Genomic DNA, 19,818 nt, shown 5'->3' on the forward strand with positions numbered 1-19,818 from the left:
ACAGAATTAGCCTGAGGAAAAAATGATCTCTGTTTTTGAGATCTGAAGAACTTAAAAACATTTCATGACTAGGCAAGAAGGATTAGATAGCAAGTATCTGGCCCACCCTCTATGGGATGATACCTATAAAGCACATGCAAAAAGCACCCTACATCAGCTTCTATAGAGATGGGCTTTGTGACAAGAGTCTTCTATCTTCTCCTTTAGCTGACTTTCGAAATAAATTCACCTTCCTTGCGTTAACACTTTGTCCCTTGACTTAACTACCCTGCTGTTAGGTGAGCAGCTAGACTTAGTTTAGTAACATTAACTGTACTCAATTTACTAATATTTTATTAAATAACATCTTTTTTGTATCAGGGTAATACTGGTCTTTTAAAATAACATTATGTTCTCTCCCTTCCATTTTTTTGAAGAGTTTGTGCTTAACTAGTATCAAAGGTGGGCAGAATTCACCAGTTAAGCCATGTAACCTTAGAGCTTTCTTTGTAGAAGAGTTTTAAAGTACAAGTTCAACTTCCTTAATAGAGATTTATCCATGTTTTCTTAACAGCAATTTGGAAGTTTGTATCTTTTGTTTTTCTCCCAATAATTTTTAGTTGTACATGGACCTTTATTTTATTTATTTATATGTGGGGCTGAGAATCAAACTCGGTGCCTCACACATGTTAGGCAAGAGCTCTATCCGAAGGCACCACCCCAGCCCCTGGAAGTTTGTGTCTTTGATGGAATCTGCCCATTTATCTAAGTTATCAAATGCATTACAAGATAATATCCCTTTATTGTCCTTATAATATCTATAGAATCTGTGTGTCACTTTCTTTTCTGGTAACAGGAATTTCTGTTTTCTGTTTCTTTGTTCCTTATTAGTCTGATTAGAGGCTTATCAATTTTACTCTGTATCAAATAACCAGTTTGGTTTCACTACCTTTTTTTAAAAACTCCTCCTTTTTTAAATATAATTTTTTAGTTATAGATGAACACAATACCTTTATTTTATTTATTTTTATGTGGTGCTGAGGATCAAACACAGGGCCTTGCATGTTCTAGGTGAGCGCTCTACCACTAAGCCACAATCCTAGCCCCTTATTTATTTTCATGTGGTACTGAGGATCGAACCCAGTACCTCACTCATGCTAGGAAAGTGCTCTACCACTGAGTTATAACCCCAGCCCCTCACTGAATTTTTTAAAATCCACATTTTTTGTTGCTGTTTTCCATTTCATTGACTTTACTCTCTGCCAGTTCCTTCCTCTTCTTTTTCTGGGTCTAATTTGTTCTTTAGTTTCTAGTTTCTTAAGGTAAAAGCTTAGATAACTGCTTCAAAACTTTTCTAATATAAGCATTTAACACTATAAATTTCACCTAAGAGTAGTCCTTTAGGTGTATCTCTCAGAGTTTGATATGCTGTGTTTTTATTTTCATTTTTTTTATTCCTTTTGACTTATTCTTTGGCCTGTGAGTTTTCAAAATATGATGATTATTTTGAAATACCTGGGGATTTCCCAATTATCTGAATCTGATTTCTAGCTTAATTCTACTGTAGTAGAGAACATAGATATATTCCTTAAAAAAATACCTCTAAAGAGAAAGAAGAGAAATCAAACTCAATTTTCCTATGTTAAATAACTATAACGACATGCCCAAATTAGAGTCATTCAGCTTTTTGTATGGCATCCTTTCTACGAACATGTTTTTTCTCAATAGTGTCTCAAAACAAAAGACTTGTTATTCGTTCCCTTCACTTTAAAAAGAAAAATAAATAAATAAAAGTATTCCACATGTAGCATCTCATTTGATTACTACAACTCTATATGTAGGGAAGACAAATGATATTATTTTGCACATGGAGAAGTTGGAGCTGAAGGGAATGACTTGCCCTACTATTCTCAAATGTCTCATTACTCCTCACTTATCTCTCAAAGATATTGCTCTCAAAGATGGAGCAATATAGCTGGGTGTGGATGTGCACACCTGTAATCCAGTTACTTGGAAGGTAAGGGTGAAGAATCCCAAGTCCAAAGCCAGCGTCAGCAATTTATCAAGGCCCTAATCAACTTGATGAGACCTCATCTCAAAATAAAAAATAAGAAAAGGCTTGGGAAGTGACTCAGTGGTGAAGCACCCTGGGTTCAATTACTGGTACAATAAATAAATAAAATAAATAAATACAGCAATATAGATTAATGAAATCCACAAATAATTTTTTTAAATCTCATTTTAGCTATAGTTGGAATGACCACAACCTCAGTTCAGAGTGAATTATAGTAAAATTGACTAGTTTGTTTTTAAATCTTGACATCTTTTTTTTTTTTGAGAGAGAGAGAGAGAGAGAGAGAATTTTTTGATATTTATTTTTTAGTTTTCGGCAGACACAACATCTTTGTTTGTATGTGGTGCTGAGGATCTAACTCGGGCCACACACATGCCAGGCGAGCGCGCTACCACTTGAGCCACATCCCCAGCCCAAATCTTGACTTCTTAAACAGATTTATTATTAGCAAGATTCAGACAACAAAGAATTGGCTAAACTGCAGAAAAGAAAAAGCAAACTAGCAAAGAACATAGGGAAGTAAATGAGATCTCAGTTTACTAGGCCATAAAAAATTAACATGAAATAAATATATCAAGTTATATATTTTCTCTTTTAATGTCCTAATTATCGATTAGGATAAAAAGCTCTAAAATGTCATGTTATTATATTAAAATATGTTAAAATTGAATAGTAAATATTCAAAAACATTATTTTATGCTATCCTATTTCCAACAAAATTTCTAAACTATAATGTTATAGAAATGAAATGGCTTTAAAGGTAAAGACACACATTCTTACCATGTAATTGTTGACTTACAGGTTGCAGAGATTCCCTCAGTTATCAGCACCACTTTGGCTCAGATATCAGTAGTAACAGCAACCAAAATTAAAACTAAAGGAAAAAAATAAAAACAAAATTAAATGCCAATAGGCAAAAGCTTTCAAGTCTTCAAAAAAGCCTGAAATTAAAATTTCATATTTCAGTAATTTTAACAAGAGTCTTAATCCCAGAACCTGTTCTTTTCTAATTGGTTTAAGCAAGAAGCTGATATGGTATATAAATTCCCATACAATTTCAACTCCCTATCCTGGAATAAACTCTGAAATTAACTTCAGGGACTCATACTTAATAAGAGCTAAAGGTATATTATAGATATGTTCAACTGAACCACTCAATTCCTTTATTCAACCACAACATGCATTTTAGGGTTTGTTGCTGCCTACAGAATCAATCAAATATTGATCACTGATGGAAGACCTGTACCTGATGAGAGCCTTTGTAGTAATTTTTCCCACAATAAGATTTAAACTTAATAAATACCTTAGGGATCATATCATAAATATATAATAGTACACCTAAGGATAAAGTAGTAAAGATTTTATACCTGCTGAATGAACCCAAAAAAATATTTCCAGGATACTGGATATTAGCAATCAGGCTATGCAGCAATCTGGCAAATAATGTTTACCTATGTGCTATAGTATTAGGTAATGAACCATAAAATGCGGTTTCCTACTCAGAGTTATAGTTTACTTGGAATGAATACAAACAAGAAAACTTTAGTGAATAGGCATTAATTCACTCAGCAAAACTTTATCAAGCATCTTGTATAAGTCAGCCCCTTTAAATAAAATTGAGTAAGAAAATAACTGACAGGGGACTGGGGTTGTGGCTCAGCGGTAGAGTGCTTGCCTAGCATGTGCAAGGGCACTGACTTCAATCCTCAGCACCACATAAAAATAAATAAGTAAATAAATAAAAGATATTTTTTAAAAAAGAAAAACTGACAGATACATGCAAGCAATTTTAATGTTATAAGGTAGATGCAAAAACAGTGACAACATAACAGCCTAATGTATTGGAATATGTCAAATAGCTTCAGGGAATCTAAGGATAGGGAGGATTGAGGTTTGGGAAAGGCAGGCCAGGCAAGAAAAAAAGAAACTGCCATTTCCATAGGAGGAAAAAAAAGAGCCTAATACACTCCTGAGTCTACTAGAAATAATTATAAGAACATGTATGAATTATTTATTTCAATAGATTTTGAGAACATAGTCCCGACTGCCACTATCCTTTCAAAAGTATCTTGATAATTCAGAATGAATATTTGTTCAATTATACTGTTTTACACGTATCCTATTTTGCTTATTTAAAATCAAAAGCATCACATATCTTTCTTTCTCATTCTTAGCAGCAGCTGTACACCATGCTCTTGATTACACAGAGTAAAAGAAAAAAGTGAGCTTTTCCCTAGGTAATCTGCATTAAATCATCACCTTATTTATAAATATAGAATAATACACGGTCCTAGATTACTCAGGCCTCATTTGTCTTCCATCAATCAGCTAATCTGATTTGATGATTCTGAAAGTAACCAGCACTATAAGCCCTATTAAAACCTATTTTAAAGATGGTTTTATCTAGCTAACTGTGGCTACAACTAGCTAATGGTGCCTAAGAGTGAGGAAAGTGTTCAATGCCGGCTATGTTTTCTAGATGTTTAGGAATTCTTCCATTATTACTTTTATTGTTGTTGTTATTAATATTATTATTATTAGATTATTATAATAATCTAATGATAAATTAATAAAATAATAATAAATAATATTATTAGATTATTATTATTGTTATTGGATTATTATTATTATTAGAATTATTACTTTTGTTATTAGCTATTATTTGGTAAATGTTGTAGTCAGGATCAATCATAATACTAATATTTCACATACATTTAACTTAAGTCTTGAGAGATAAGTTCTTCCATTAAAAATGAAGAACTTGGGGACCAGAAGGTGATTTGCCCAGGATCATACAGCCAGGGGGAAAAAGAAGTGTCAGGGCAAGTTTGTCCAACTAGAGTCACTGTTTTTAACTATACTGGGCTGTCTCCTTTTGGATAAATAAAGATGCTCCCCTCCCCTTTCTTATCCAGCTGCTAACATACCTACGTCAGGCACCACAAAGGTCTTGAAGAATTTAACTTCCATTTTTAAGTGTGTAACCTCATTGCCAAGTGATAAGCATCAGTCCTTTGAAGTTATAGGTCAAGGCTATAAAGTATGAAACGCAACATCTCTACTAAGAGGTACAATACTGCCAGCTCAGAGGTGCACGTTTCGATGAAACACCATCATTCCAATTCTGGTCATATCTGTGGTTTAATCTCTATATTTTGCTGGCAGTGCCCCCCTATGGAGCAAGAACACACCTGCCCTGTAATTTCCAAATTGGTCTTGTGTTTGTGATGCTCTATCAGACAATAAGGCCCACCTCCCTTCTAGCTATTTGTTGATTAGAAGAATGAATGAAGGAACAAACTTATATTTAAGGAAACCCTCCCTCAAAAATCCCACCAAAGATGTACTTATATTTTCTGCACAATGCTATCAACTAACCCTGAGCTTAAATCATAATTTAGGGAACAATCATAGACCAAAGCCAAGCCAGGATAATACCACCTGATTAAAAAAAAATTCTAAAAATAAGGTGGAAGGACCAGACCGTTTGTAATAATAACATGAGCTCAGGAAATTTCAATTGCATTACAGACTATTCGAGTCCGAAGCATACAAATTACTTTCTGGTTATGTTTCTCTGCACAGTGACACAAAAGACAACTAAATTTTTCTCATAAAATATTTAATTTTGTTCTAGAAGGCATTTTACAAGGTCAATGATATTAAGGTTTTCCCTAGTAATAAGCCCACAGTCTTACTTATCCACTACATTTAGAGTCAATAGGAAATAAAGAATCTTGTGATGTGAAAATGTTTAACCTGAGAATAGGTTGTGTCAAAAGGACTGTTAATCTACCGATATTCTCCTAATCTGATTGTATTTGGATTTGTTTACTATTTTGGTCCTTGCCATCTCTCTTAAGCCTCTGAATTTTCCAGAAATCAGAAGCTAGCACATACAGAGTTTACATAGGCTCTCTACAGAAAGCCTGCTCCGTACTTCATTCCCTAGCACCACCTCTTTAACCAGGCTCAAATTCTACATTCTCTTCAAATCCTAACCATTCACACATTAAGTTCTATTTACTCACAAGACTCTCAAACTGTATAAAACATTTAGCCACTATGAACTTCAGAGAAACATATCTTATTAAAATGTTAAATACAAAATTTTGGTATAAAGCATATGAGTAGCACAAATAACAGCAATTCCCCCACCCCACCCCTCTCTGATTATCTTAGCTTCAACTTCCCATTCCAAGAACAGTCCTGCAGCTTTACAGCAGAGCCACATGAAGACATGTAACAGACCCCACCACCACCCTAATCAACACATACATAAACTTTTAAAAGAAAGTGAGGCAAAAACAATCTTAAGTAATAAGTTAAGGTCTTTGCCCTTAGAACCCTTTATTAGTGGCAAACAAACACAAATACAAATAAAATAAGTAACAGAAGGAACACCACTATCAATTAAAATAAAAATGTTAGCTGACATTTACTAAACCACTATGTGCACTTTTATTTTATTAATAAAACCACATAATCCTCCCAGTTTTGAGTATTTTATGCATTTAAAACTTGTCTATCACAGACCTAAATACAAGGGTCAACAACATTTTCTTCCTCTTTCATTTAAAGAACAATAAATGCCTAGGAAAGATGTGAAGAAAGGGCAATCAATTCCTGATGTAATATAACTCTGCAGAGATGTATTATGACTGCCTCATATCTTTGGGTTAACAGTTCCTGGACAGAAAATCTAATAGCCCAGATAAAGTTCTGGGCATTGATTCATTCAAATGTTTAGTAGTGTTAAACAAAATTTATGGGAGATCATTATTTTGGACTGAGCTCCTACAGTAGGCTCCAGCTTATCAAATCAAATGAGAATCTGAGAACTGAGTCACTCATGCTAGGTGCCATGTGATCAAACTGAACTCTGAAATGTGCCAGTTTTCTAAATACAGATTCACAGAAACCAATCAAAAAAGGCCCAGTTTACTTGGGCTGGCACGATAAAATAAAGTTCCATCTGTTTTAACTCTATAAGGAAAGTAACTGAAGCAATCAACCCATTCTTCCGTTCTTATTTCTATAGTCTTCAACCCACTTTTGTCCATAAGACTGCCTCCTCTGCTCAGCTCATGAAAACAGTCATTTTGTCTTTATACAATGAAATGTTGCCTGATTCTAGAATCACAAATAAAATCCAGTTAGATCTTTAAATTTGTTATAAATCTGCTCTTTGACACCAGCCTCCTACTATGCTGCAGAATGTAGCCATGACTCTCACAAAGATGAAGCTATGTACAGGAAGATACCACACAGACCTGAGAGTGTGAAGTGTGAGGTCAGGGACAGGCATGCAGAGACTGATTCCATCTGCAATAAACAAGAAAGATCTAAAATCTGCATGTAGAACAGTGACATCAAGAGACTGATTTCTGTCTTTTCAGATGCACAGATTATGCAAAGTTAATGTAAAGATAAATGCTCATCACCATGTAAATACAGTGCTATCAAGTGACAGATACAGAGCTTGCTCTTAAAATAGTGCTTGTATTGTCCATCCATCCCCAAGGAAATGCACAGGCCCATATATTTGACTGAACCAATGTCACACAGTGAAAGAGACTGAGAACCATACACCCCATGTACTGAGGCTCCCCTCCACAACAGCCCACCTACTTCTTCTTGAACACTGTGGAGGCAGAGGAAGTTCATGATCTGTAGCCACAGTCATTAAACGTCACTATCTAAAATAAGGCTTCCTTTGTACTCAGTGAAAGCCTACATCCTTATAACTTCAAACCAGCACTTCCTGGTCTCCCAGATTCTGTGGAACCCTACAACTTTACCAGTTTCCTGGGATCTGAGGCAGGACTGCCCAGTGGTCTCCAGCTGGTCCCATTAGATGCTGCTCAGAGCCACACTTACCACCCAGGCCTGCAGGAAAGGCCCTCACCCTTCTCAGTCTCTCCCTGCCCTGACCCATCTCTCCCTCAGTGAATGTCTGACTAATTTTATTTTCATCTCTTCACACTGCCACCACATATGACACACTCTGTCCTGTAGCACTATGGGGCAACAATACTCAATTCCTGGGAACAAGATATAGGGGCATTACTTCCACTTGCCAGTTACCTTTCTAAGATAGGTTCCCCTTACTTTTCATCAGAACACCCTACCCTCAGCCTGCCCAATGCTGGCATTTTCTGTATCCACTGCTAGGCCTTAGCCCCTTTCCTATTAGTGAAACTCAATGGTAATTTCTGCTGCAAGATACTGCTCAAGCTAGCCTGGTAGCTACCACTTTTTCCCTTCTCTGTGCCCACCACAGAATGCTATGGACTCTTGAGCCAGATTCCAAGTTATGCTGGCTTCTCTGCTTACACAGCAGGAGACTCAAGGCAGTTGATTTAAACCCAAGTTCCCCTAACTACAAAGATGAGATTGAGAGAAGTATTATTATGAGCTAATAATGTACTGGAAGAGTTGATCTTGGCAATATGATGTCACTACCCCACCTGCCCCTGGGACTCAGCCCACCAGATCATGCAATATGCCAGAGTGGAAAACTACCATGTCCTCCCAGGCCTTTAAACAGACAGGAGTTCACAGCAATTTCCTGATCAGTGTGGCCCAGAACAAAACAAATAAGCACAGGAAAAATGTAGAACGAAGATGATTTCAGAAGTTCAGGTTTTGTTCTAGTCTTAAATTTGCTCACTTATTGATTACTACAACAAAAAGAACCAAATTGCTGAAAATCCAACTTTTCACTATAACAATTCTCTCTTATTATTTTCTCTTATTCTCCTTCTTTCTTGGTACATACATAATATTAAAGGAAAAAAGAACTTTTATCAAATAAATGAATTTCCCCAATGCCTAGGTAATAAAATAAATCATGCTGTGTGTTCCTTACCTACTTCAACCAGAGAAAGCTAGACATGCCTTGTTCACAATGATTTCATGCTTGCTGTCTGACCACCACTTTTAAATGCTGCACAGGCAATATGCATAATATGCACGAAAATTTGAGTTAACAGAACAGTTGTTTCCATTCAACCACACAGTTAATGGGCTTCTTTGCAATGGGTATAAAAAGATAAGATAATAATAACTTGTTTATGATAAAATAAGGCTTTCAGCTTGAGGAAAGACTGCTGTCTAGAATCAAGTAAAAAAAAAAAAAAAAAAAAGCTTTTAAGCAACATTCCGGAACAATCCACAATCATTAAATACAAATGTGGACTAGCACCACTTGGCATCAATAAGCCATTTTCTTTGGAATACTCAGAGACAGCCTGAACACTGCAGAAAAGAAAGGGGCAGGCAGGGTAGTAGTAAGAGACAGAGAACTGGACATTTTACAAGGTGAACAGAAAGTGATGAACAGGGCTCATGAACAGGAAAAGCAAGGTGAGGCTAGAGGGTCCAGAATTGTGTAGAAAACATATACAACAAGCTTACCAGCTAGAAGATTCCAAAATTTCAATTTTTTTTTAAAACTCCCCATTTTTAAAAGTGAGACACACTGTCCTTGGCTGATCTTCTGTTGCTCTTGACCCCACAAAGACTACAAACCAGAGGCTATCAGGGACGCCTTTAAAGGTAACAGATTAAATCTTGAAACAGATCCAACCCAAGTGAAAAGATTTCCTTGCCCAAACTATTTTTCTCTGCTTTAATTACTGAACCCTATAACTGGAATTCATCCCTGATTCAAAGAGATGCTAAAAATAGTGTGTTTTAGAATATAGAATGAGACACATCATGTAATTTTGTTACTAAATGGACTCCTAGTGTTTCACTGTTCAGTAACGTACTCTTCAAATACATTTTCTCTTTTATATTAATCAAAAACTGTAAAACACTTCAGAGACACATTAAACATTAATTATCAATACGAATTATATTTATTAGATTATAAGTGAAATTTTAGGCATATACTAACCTGACTTAAAAGAGTCTCCTGACTTGTTCTCTCTATTTCTAATCATGACCTTCATTAAACACCTTTGATTGCAAGAACACCACCTCATTTGCATATGATGAATGAATTAAAGCTGTTATACAACAGGCTTTCCATTGCAAATGACAAATTATTACTAACAACTTACATTTGAATCCACAGTGCCATTTACAAAAAGTCTTCACATAAATCATCTCATTTAATCCACAACAACCCTGACTCCAACAAGTCAGAAATCACTTTAACCATCTAAAAACTTAGGAAACAGGCTCATAGAAAGAAAAATCATACACCCAAGTAAAGGTGGGAGACATTCACCTATCAAAAGTCAACTCCACCTCTGACTCCCAATTATGGTTTGGATGTAAGGTGTCCGCCAAAAGGTCACATGTGAGACAATGCAAGAATGTTCAGAGAAGAAATGATTGAGTTATGGGAGCCTTAACCCAATCAGTGAACTAATCACCTGATGGGATTTAGTGATAACTGAAGGGAGTGTGGCAGGAGCAGACGGGGCATTGAGGGCGGGGGTGCCTTTGGAGTATATATTTGTAAATGGCAAGTGGAGCTCGAGCTCTCTGCTTCCTGATCATCATGTCAGCTGCATCCCTCTTCCATACTCTTCCTCACCTTGAGCCTTGAGGAACAGGGTCTGCTGTCTGGGGATTGAGACCTCTGAAACAGGCACTCCTAAATAAACTTTTCCTTCCCTAAAATGGTTCTGGGCAGATCTTTTAGTTGCAGCAGCAGAAAAGTGGACCCAAACACTCCCTCTATCTTTTAATAGAAGGAATATCACCCATGTGCCAGCTAACTTATGCTGCTATATACTGTGGCTAACCTTTGGAGACCTATGCTTTGCCTCCTCAACTCAATCAGGAGCCCTGAGAGGGCAGGGATTGTGTGTTTTTGTAATATCCAGAGCCAATTCAGTGTATGTAATAGGCACACACTAAATTTCTGTTTATGATGCCACATGTCAATGAGCAGTCCAGTAGACAAGGTCTCATTCCCTAACTTCAGAAACCAAACCGTCAGCTGGGCATGGTGGTACACGCCTGCAATCACAGCGCCTTAGGAGTCTGAGGAAGAAGGATCTTGAATTCAATGTCCGTCTCAGCAACTTAGCGAGGCCCTAAGCAACTCAGTGAGAGAGATCTTGTCTCTAAATACAAACAGGGCTGGGGATGTGGCTCAGTGGTTAAGCATCCCAGGGTGTAATCCTCAATAAAAAGAAAATGAAGAACCCAAGTCATGGCTTTCTTAGCTTTGGCTCCATCCAGAAAATCTCATTCATGTACCCTTATAAATAAGCCAAAAAGAGGATTTCTTATTCTGATTTGTTGTTGTTTTCTTTTTGCATTTTACAAAAGAGAATTTCTTAACTGGGTCAAAATTGCCTTACATCTTACTGGCTGGGTTTCTGCCCCTCTTCCACACCTACTACATACCATTCCTGGTTTCTGACTGCATGTTGCTTCAGGAGTACCTGCTCATGTTTTTATTCACTTATTTTGACTACCTTGATTCCTAAATAATCTCCTGTCTTCTATTCTGGTACTAGAACCTCACCTTTATCTGACAGACCAACCTTGACTCTCAAACCTGACTTTCTAACCTGTCCTCACATGTACAACAGTTCACCACCTACTCAGGGGAGCAACTGGTCAGAAGAGAAAGTGTGCTGTTAATTGCATGCAAAACTTCCACTGCTGTTTTAGGAGAAGGATAAATGTAACAACAGTTCCTACCATGGTTACTCTCACCTCTCTTTGACCCTTATTTTCTTCAAGCTCATACTCTGAAAAGTAACAGATGCCCTGGTCTACTACAATACTATGGCACAGCGAGCTAACTTTTGGATACCCGAGCTAACTTTTGGATACCCATCCGTTAGAGCACAACCCAATCCGGATTTTTATTTAATTTCATTAACTATGCTGACTCTGAAATTTGGACAAAAGAAAATAAAGAAAAGTACTATATAAATTCATAAAAATACTTAGGAAAGGTGTACCATACCAGAAAGAAATAGTAAGACATAAATGCTGCATTGCAGAGGTGGTTTTTTTCATTATTACCATAACAATTTTTACATATTCCAGAATCAATTTATATTTCACAGCAAGCTATAACACTAAACCTGACATAAAGATTTCATGTGCAATCCAACAAGTAACTTCAGGTGTTTTTTTCTTATTCCCTAAGGATCAAGTATAGTAACAGCCACTATAACAAATGGGTCCATAAACTTCCACCCAGAGGGGACTCTCTTGTGTTCAAATAGACTGACAAACATAGCAATAACATCTGACAACATGTCTACATTCAATTCTCCTGAGCCTCTAGTCAAACTCTAACTCACACTATATCTAAAGTAATGAAAGCTAAATGGCTTACCACGTTACAAGAATGCTACAGTTCACAAAACAAGATAAAAACAAGGGAAAAAAATCATGTCCTAGAAAGGAACATTAAACTTTAGTTGCCTAGAAAGTAACTCCAAAATATCTCTAGCATTAAATTTCATCTCTGATTAGCTGAGTGGCAGTAATCATTTAATTAGTGGAATCCAATATGATCTTGGAGGAAACATTTTCTGTGAACCAGAGACTACATGGTAAAAGGGGAAAGATCAGAGGTACAAGACTTAGAGATCTGAGTTCCATTCCTGGATCCCCATCAAAATCTCTGGACCTTGGGACAGTTATTACTGTCTGAGCTGCAATCTCCCCACCTATAAAAATAAAGCCAATAATATCTCCCCCAGAGTGAGAAGATGGGGAATGATGAGCTATCATGGTAAGGAACACAGCAAGGTGGCAAAGACATTTAGTCAATATTGCTCTACTACAGACAACAAAACATGAATCCTGTGAAGAGACAGGGAGGGAGGTCAAAAAGCACAACTACCATACCTAGCAGCATTACCAGGACCAAGTACTCATACCATCCCCTATGTGCACAGATGGCATGCCCCTTCTCCCTCTCTGAGGTTACACAGGTAGGAATGGTCTATCTCCAAATAATAGTAATGGATGCTTAGACAAGAGATTGATGTAGTAGATATCCCAGCTCCTTTTTTATTTTTTCAATAGAGATAACAATGGCCAATTTACCTACCAAAAAGGCAAAGAAAAGTAAATATTACAGATAGTAGATTTTTGATGTTTGAGGTCCTCAGGTTTATTTCTTAAAGCTTGATTTACTTTTGCAAAGTAGTCTGCGAATAGCTTGAATTCTGCATAAGATACCAGCCAAATCTGTCAACCTTGAAGCACAAAGACACCAATATCCTGATTCTGTCACCCACCATCATTCCCCTTACTTAACAGCATTTTTCTTACAAAATCTTGAGGAGCCGTCTCTCCCAAAGGAAGACCTCATCTCTGTAGAACCTTCCAGCAATGATAAATGACTATAGCACTCCACTTATATAGTGCACTGAAGAAATTACAATGGCAACAAACCTACACAGAGACAGACAACAGGCTTGAACTCAAAAAGCACCCCAGCAAGTCATATACACTATTTCACCATCTCCTTTCACAACTACTGGATGAATAAATTCCATGGAAATTTCCTAAAATAAATACTGTATAATTCAGATACCAAAGATATACAGATTTTAGTACCATTTTTATTAATCTCAATGTTTAAATTTAATGATCTCAAATCTTTTATAATATAAAAGTGATTAGCAATTTTAAAGATACATATGACAGCATCTGAATGAGTTACTGCACATAAAAATACAAAAGCGTCATTATAGAAACCAACAAAATTGTGAGATTTCAACATATCACAGCCCTCTCTCCTGCATAACTTTTAAACTTGAGCATTCTCAACCTAAGAGAACTATATGCTGGTCATCTCTACCCTGTCACAAAGAAGGCAATCCCTCCACTATATATACCAGCCTTCCAACAAGGAAGGGAAGGAGGAGAGAAAGAAGTAGGGAGGTGGGCAGAAGACCTGGGCAGGAGTCACCACTGATTCTCTGTGGCATTACTTCTTCCTAAAGGTAATAAGTGATACAGAGCAGAAACTCCTGTCCCTCTTTGCTGATGACCCAGCACAAGGAGAAAACAGGAACCGAAACATCTGATCTCCGATATCTACCAACTGACAAAGGAAGAGAACCCAGCTCCTATGAGCACTGTAAGGCTTCTTATTTAAAACATCTTTTTAGCTGAGATTTGTAGCATGGATTTGCTAAGCTGAAAAGCTAAGCAGGACTGTATCTGCCCCAACATAGGGCACTTGAAAGGGAACAAATAAGGAACATGGTCACTACCACTGGCTGAGCCTATGGTACTGCTCCTGGCACTCTGTTTCCATGCTCTACGTACATATGTCTCTAAATCCTCATAACAACCCATTTTAGAGATGAAGAAACTAGGGAAGAGTCAAGAGCCTTGCCCAAGGACAAGGAAAAAATGAAGTTGACATTCAAAACAAAACAAAAATACGTTTCCAGATAATTAACTTTCAACCGCTAGCCAGTCCTTCTTTTATTTGAAATGAAATAATCTCACTGTAAAGACAACTCTTAAAATGTAAAGGGATTATCAGATACCCATTCTATTACACTATTAAAAGGTAAATTTCAAAATCTCTCCACAGAAACTCTAGGGAAGCCACTAGAGCCGTGGGAAGTGTATTGTGTATTTCTGTATACATTATATCACATAATCTTCAGATCCCAAAGAGGATGGCACAGATGGGTATTAAAACATTCAACTAACAAATGAGTATCCTCCAGAGTCAGTAAATGAATACCACCACAAAGCTTCTAAGTGGCAAAGGCTCAGTTCATTCATAAAGGACACCTTTGGAAATATTCTGTCCTCTTTGTCCAAATGAATCAAATTTCATGAGGTGACTATAACCTCCATTTTATATAAGATTACACAAGAATGGTTTAAAGCTCAGAACACAAAGAAACTTAAACAAAGTAAATATTAGATATCAACAATATCTTCCGAGGAAAGGAGTAATCCATAGCTGTTTCAATCCTGGCAGAGTAACAAGGAATCTGTCAATGGCAGGGATAAAAAGATACAAGCTTATCTGATAACAAACTTTTAACCTTCATATGTGAGCTAAAATGATGGATTAAAATCACCAGGAGCCCCTAACACACAGCCAAGTCTGCATCCATCTGCCAAGTCTTTCCTGGCAACACATATGGATAGTGCATAAAGATATGGGGCAGGAGAATTGAGAGATCATCTCTCTCTGGCACCGGTGAACACCCCTGGCTGAAAGTAGGAGGCTGAAATCTGGAGGAAGTCAGAAGAACTGAGAGAAATTCCTCTAAAGAACAGGACAAAAAGAGATCTCCTGAGCAGGAGAAAGCCACAGACTAGAAAGTAAAGAACTCAACAGTGTCCAAAAACACTAGTAGTCAAGCTATAAAACAAAGAATCTCCCACTCTTCAGAAAGATAGCAGCTAGGCTCTTAAGCATAGGAGATCACCAATGTCCTACTGGGGCTCAGATTCAATGCTCCATTAAAATCAAAGTCCTGATCCCAATCTTAAAGCAATAGAGAGCCAGTGGTGACCAGTATCTAATATTACTACAAAGCTCTGCCCTAGCTCAGAACTCCACATTAACAGGGTGACAAAGAAAAGACAGGCCCTTTTTGGGGAAGTAGATATTCCTCAGACTTTATTATTTTTTTTAACATTTATTTTTTAGTTTTCAGCGGACACAACATCTTTATGGTGCTGAGGATCGAACCCGGGGCCGCACACATGCCAGGCGAGCACACTACTGCTTGAGCCACATCCCCAGCCCTTCACTATTCTTTAGTATACAACATAATAAATCACAATAAAACATGATCCATTAGAAAACAATCAACAGAGGTAGGTAGACTCATACTTGACCTTGATATTGCAATTTTAAAAAAGATGAAACTATGATAAGTGTACTAAAGAATCTAGTGAAAAGATGAGCAGATAAACAAGAAAAAGTAAAGAATTACAAGAGAATTAAATAGGAACTAAAAAGCATATAGAAAAACTATAAATGAAAAATTTTAACTTTGAAAATAAAGAACACATTCAATTAGCTTACCAGAAACCTGGATACAGAAGTTCTATGATTAAAAAAAAAAATGGAGGAAAAAATCCAGACGCCAACAAGGAAAAGAGTGTGGCAGAAAAGAGTTTGGCTTTCTACTCAAAGAAATAATGTCTATAAATTTTCCAAATGTGCTAAAAGACATTAACTCACAGATCCAAGAAAATCAGTCAACCCCAAGGAAGAAAAACACAAAGAAAACCATATCTAGACATATCACAGTCAACCTGCTAAAAACTAAAGACAAAGAAAATTTTCAAAGCAATCTGAAGAAAAAAAAGACATACTACTTATAGTATGCAAGAAGAGCAACATTAAAGAAGGCTACCTTTTGTCAAAAATAATCAAAGTCAGAATACAGTCGCCTGGTATGGTTAAATTTTGAGGGAAAAGAAAAACAACTTTGCACAGGATTCTTTATCCAGCAAAATATATATACAAAGAATTCCCACAACTAAATACAAAAATGAAAACAAACAATCCAATTATGAAACATACAAAAGACAAGATACATTTCGCCAAACGAGAGATGAATGGTAAAATAAGCAGATAAAAAGGTGGTCAGTATCATCAGAGCCATTAGGAAAATTCAAAAAAAATCCATGATGAAATATGATTACTCTGTTAGAACAATTAAAATAAAAATTAAGACAATACCCAATCTGGTAAGGATAAAAAGAAAATAAATCACTCCTAACACTGCTACTTAGAAATAAAAAATGGTATGGCTACTGTGGAAAATGGCTCATCAGTTTCTTATAAAATTAAGCATACACTTGCCATTCAACCCGGTGATCATACTCACAGGTATTTATCCTAGAGAAATGGAAACATTCATCTAAAAACCTGTACACAATGTTCATAGCAGCTCTATTTATAATACCAAAATACTGGAAACAATGCAAATATTGTTTGGGTTAATAGCTGGACAAACTCTGTTATATCCACACAATGGTATACTTGAGTGAGCAATAAAAAGGAATGAACTATTGATACACACACCAACCTGGAAAGAATTCTACCAGCATTTGCTTAACATAAGTAAATCTTAAAAGGTTACATATTGTATGAAAAATGACATGACTAACAAATGGAGAACAGGGAACAGGGATAGAGAAGGAGATGGAGAAGAATACAAAGAAATGGCATGAAGGAGATCTTTGTGGTAATAAAACAACACTTGTGGCAATCATTCAAATATACACATGATAAAATCGCACAGAGCTTTATACAAACATACATACATGGATGCATCTTAAAATATAGGAAATGCTAAATAGATCCTTAAGATGTTAACAATAATGTACTGATAGATATCAACTTCCTAGTTTTTACTACACTATAAGCCATAAAAGATGCCACCACTGGGGAAGCTGACAAAAGGTTCCTAGAATTCTATGAGTTTTTTTATGTTTTGTTTTTTCAATATCCTTTATAATTTTTCCTCAGCAAGGTTATGAGGCAGAACTTTCATAACCTCTAGTCTTTCTCATTCCCAACCAACCATTACCATTCAATAGGCAAAAGCAACATGCTTAGGGAGACCTATGCTTCCACAGAGCTGGTATGGACCAAAATCAACTCCTCAGTAACACTACATACAGGTTAAAAATTCACAAGATAAATGATCCTTCCATAACAAGCTGATTGATTCATTGATTGTTTTTTAGAGAGGTTGGAGGGTTTGTTGCATTTCCATTTTTGTTACAGTACACATACACACTCATTCTCATTCTCTCTCTCTCTCTCTCTCTCTCTCTCTCTCTCTCTTAAATTTGTTCATTCATTCGTTGAATCTACCAATATACTGCATGGTAGGGACTCCCTTCAAACCACAAATCACAATATCACCTAGAAACAGTACTCAATATGCTACAGAAATTTAAAGATCAATTCCTAAAATGCAAAATGTTAGACTGTTTAAATGTTTGTGAAAAGACTAAACTGAAGGAAAAAAAAAAAAAAGCTGTACCGAGTTGTGTAACACTACAGAAACTCCCTTTAAAAACAACCAATGATAGTTAATACACACAGGCAAAAAAAAAAAAAAAAATATCTTTTAGAAAAAATTTCCTGAGGGCTGGAGTTGTGGCTCAGTGGTAGTGTGCTTGCCTAGCACATGTGAAGTGCTGGGTTCGATCCTCAGTACCACAAAATAAAGGTATTATGTCCAACTACAACTAACTAACTAAGTAATAAATAAATAAAATCCTGAACATACAATTCTCAAGAAACTGATAAGAATATCCTGTTAGAGGTATAAAAATTAAGAAAATATTGTATTACATACTGAATTATGTCTCTCACTCCTAAAACCAATTCATATATTGAAGCTCCAACCCCTAATATAATTGTGGTTAGAGAAAGGACCTTTATTAAGGCTAAAATGGTCAAAACCAAGAGGATTGGTGCCCTTATAAGAAGAAGAAGAGGTACCAAAGTTTATTCTCTGCACTTTCTCAGAGGAAGAGCCATGTGAGGTCAAAATATTCATATGCAAGTGAGGAGAAGATTCCTTGCCAGGAACCAAACTCTGCCAGAGCCTTGACTTTAGGCTTCTCCCACTCTTTGAAACGGCCACACAGCCTACAGTATTTTGTCATAGCAATGTCTACTATTTAAGCCACATAGTCTCTGGTATTTTGTCATAACAGTTACAAGGAGGAAAAAAAACCTACTAGAATTCACTCAAAACACACACACACACACACACACACACACCCCTCTAATATAATATTCTGGAATCTGTCCTGAAAATAAAATGTTTCAAATTAATGTAAATTACCTTCTTAAAAAGTCAACTGTGGGGCTGGAGTTGGGGCTCAGTGGCAGAGTGCTTGCCTAGCATGTGTGAGGCAGTGGGTTTGATTCTCAGAACCACATATAAATAATTTTTTAAAAAAATTGAAAAAAATAATGATCCATTGACAACTAAAAATATATTTTAAAGTCAACTGTCAGAATAATGTTATTGTTGGCAATTAATCAGTTAAATAAAATAGTTTACAGAGGTTGATAACATCATAAACTTCATTAAAACTGCAGCCAGGTACAGTGGCACATGACTATAATTCCAGTAGCTCAGGAGGCTGAGGCAGAAGGATTACAAATTCAAAGCCAGCCTCAGCAACTTGGTGAGGTCCTAAGCAACTTAACAAGACTCCGTCTCAAAATTTAAAACATAAAATAAAAAAGGGCTGGGAATATGACTCAGCAATAAAGTGCCCCTGAATTCTATTACTGGTACCAAAAACAAACAAACAAACAACAAAACAAACAAACAAACAAAAAAACCCTACAATACAGCAACCTTATTGGTACAAAGAATAAACAAAGCCCAGAAAAATTAGACTTATTCTGACATAGAAAGCATAAGAAAAAGAATTCCCCCTTTCCTCTGATGTCCTTTTGAATTACTACCTAATATGTTCTCCAGTAAATAAGATGTCCATTCTGAAGTGACAGCTGAGTGTACTAAGATTAACACACAACAGTAAGCCAACTGAGATGCAAGGAAGCACCTCAAGAATTTAAGCCACCAACACCAGTTGTTCCTAACATTCTCACAATTTGGGCCCTGGACCTTTCTTTCTCTTCTCTCTCCACTCTTTTCTTCCTGATTTCATCCAGCCTCAAGTTTTCAAATGTCACATTTTCAATGACAACCCTCAAATTCACATATTTAGCCCAGAATACTACCTTGAATTCTGAAGTTATACACAGCCAACTCAACAGCTTCATGCAGATATCT

General features: G+C 36.4%; 1 protein-coding gene across 6 annotated transcripts in view; it reads right to left on the reverse strand.

The window, feature by feature from the left end:
* LOC101961130 (WASP family member 3) overlaps positions 1-19,818 on the reverse strand; it is a 119,614-nt gene that overhangs the window by 76,357 nt on the left and 23,439 nt on the right. For 2 of the 6 annotated variants that reach the window (XM_013366053.4, XM_005342042.5), the window contains exon 2: positions 2,834-2,927. The exons of 1 other annotated variant lie outside the window; for it this stretch is intronic. The gene's annotated coding sequence lies outside the window, so the exon portion shown is untranslated. Of the gene's footprint in view, positions 1-2,833; positions 2,928-7,326; positions 7,379-19,818 lie in introns of all 6 variants that reach the window. 3 more of the 6 variants (XM_078015568.1, XM_078015567.1, XM_021721265.3) reach the window with 3 other exon arrangements.

Source organism: Ictidomys tridecemlineatus, chromosome 6, assembly GCF_052094955.1.
Source record: "Ictidomys tridecemlineatus isolate mIctTri1 chromosome 6, mIctTri1.hap1, whole genome shotgun sequence".
Taxonomy (NCBI): Eukaryota; Metazoa; Chordata; class Mammalia; order Rodentia; family Sciuridae; genus Ictidomys; species Ictidomys tridecemlineatus.